Source organism: Pundamilia nyererei, unplaced genomic scaffold, assembly GCF_000239375.1.
Source record: "Pundamilia nyererei isolate P.nyererei 1_Seehausen unplaced genomic scaffold, PunNye1.0 scaffold00204, whole genome shotgun sequence".
In the NCBI taxonomy this organism is placed as follows: Eukaryota; Metazoa; Chordata; class Actinopteri; order Cichliformes; family Cichlidae; genus Pundamilia; species Pundamilia nyererei.
In genome coordinates, this window is record NW_005187605.1 from 128831 (window position 1) to 131399 (window position 2569).

Here is a 2569-nt window from a genome sequence, read left to right on the forward strand (position 1 = left end):
CCCCCCCTCCTCGTCACCTCCACCCTCCTGCGCTCCTCAACATTGCGCACCAACACTACCCGTCATCTGCTTTGCACATACACTGCTCCCAGTCCAGCTTTGGAAAGAGACCTCTATTCTACTGTCTGCTGCATGTTGCATTGTAGACCCAACAGGAAGACCTTTGTCTCCTGTACATACATTTGCACATCCTCACAGTGTCTTCTGTGAGCGCAGACCAAACAATCACTGGTCCTCCATTCAGATGAGCCCAGACACTGCCGCTGCCGCCACTGCGCTTCAGGACGGAGCGAGGTGGCTGACGTCTATGACCGAGACAACTTGCTGATGAGACGCAGGTTGTGTTTTCTCTGTGTTTGCTCTCAGGGCCTGTGGGCTAACCAGTCAGTGTCTGTTTGCGCTCCTCAGTGGTTAATGGCCACACCATCCTCCTCAGAATGTGAAACTCAAAACAAAGGCTTTGAAGCAGAATGTGCAAAAAAATCTTTCTGCAGTGCGTGCTAGGAATCCCTGTTATCCAAATCATAGCCCCTTTTTAAATTCACCCATTATCTCTACCTTTTTAATTGTGAGCATGAGCCTCTCCATAGACCTCCAGTCAGATGTGTCAGCAGAAGGAAGAGCTTCACATTAAAATACACATTAAAAAGTGGGCTAGCTTCCAGAGTAAATACAAGGAGCTGTGGTATCCCTTCTTATTTGACCTCAGTGTTGTTTTGCGTTTTGTCTTTTCTATTCAGTAGTTCACTTTGTGTCATTTGTTTGCAATAGGACATATTTTATCTGGTCTGTGAATGGCCTAACGGACAAAATAGAGGAGGGTCACCTCCCTATACAGTAGAAGTTGTTTTTAGTTCACATGTTGCCTTAGAAGTTGCCTGCATTTTAAGTGCTTGTGTTATGTGATATTTAGTGGGGATAAAAGTTGTTTGTTTTTTTTTAAAGATATTTTTGATCTACTGAACATGAATGAAATAATAACGGAAAGAAGAGAGATAGATGTGTATCATTGAACTGATAATGTAAATGTCTGCCAGCAGCTTTATTCCCAGGACTATGAAATGTACGTTTTTTTTCTTGGTGTCTCACATCTCGTAAGTATTTTTGCACAGTTGCTATTTAATCAGGTTATATTCAAATTGTATTTCTCATTATACTGGTTCTGGTTTTAAACATCCAAGACTTAACAACATCTTTCTTTTTAAGTCCTCCTCTTGAGATCGAAATGTAACACACACACACACCTCTTTTTCGAAATGTTTCATAAGTTATTGGGAAGGGGGTGCAGCATATGACATCAAGGAAGGCATTATGAAATAAACAAAATGGTGAAACGATGTGATGTGTGTGTTATTATGGAGGATGAAACTACAGAGACTAAAACCAATAGAATATACTTTTTAAGGCTATACAGTTAGACATTTTAACATGGGGGGGTCATCTTTCAAGGTGGACATTTTATTCAGATTATTATTTTTTGTATGACAAATCTAACAAATTTAAAAATGTAACAAACCCACATACAGATTCAAAAAACACAACCAACCTGTACAATCATGTCCAACATATCCAAGATTCCTTTTTCATTCCTGGCTTCTCTTACTTTAGTAACAACAGTCCTGCTACAGTAAGAGAGATTTCAACCCAATAAGTCGACTCAGGGTGACATAAAAGGCAGTACTGGCAGCAAATAGTCAATCTTAAACACAGACAGGTCAGTTGGCTGCTGTCTAAAACTATAATATATGATAAATAATATATGATATCTAAACATAATAATCCAAAGAGGCTATAATGCAAACCAAAAGCTACAACGATGCTGCAGCCACTGAATCACTAAAATTGGAGGAATGCTGCGTAAATAAAGTCCCATAAGTGCTCTTGAGGCAACCCGTCAGCCAGCAGACAGTGTCATTGTCTCATCATTAAAACACAAGGAGCTCAGACTGTGCCTTTTTTCGTTTGTTTTTATCTTCACTTACAATTTTAGATGTATTTCTTTAGTCAGTAGGGAGAAAGTGTCTGCATGTTAAGACAGACACTCCAGTTAATAGAATAATCAACAAACTCTAAAGCTTTTATCAAAGAAAATTTATGTTTACTTAGGGAATAATATGTCTTGTTGGTGCAGAGTGGGGAATATTTCTGCACACTCAAACTAATAGATCTATCATTTATTCATGTATCCAGTAAAACAATTCAAATATTCTGTCATTGTAGTTCATAACATGAGGAAAAACAAGACATTACAGACATTTTAAACAGCAGAATTTTGAGCCCAAATCTGAATCTCTGCTGCAGTGCCTCCAGGCAGACAGCAGGTGGTACTAAACACACAGTCTTTGTAATGGAGCCACATAGCTGTGGATCTATTCTTCCTCAGATAAAGAACCATACATGCTCTGCCTACTGATTGCCACAATGAGTGTGAATGCCTATTTTCACACGCTACACTATATCAATTTTGTGCAATGTGCAATCTTATGAGTGGAGCAAATTTGGCCACCAAATCTGTCTCACATAAGACGCATCTGGCCATTGACAGTAAGGAGCAACCCCCCCCTCCCCC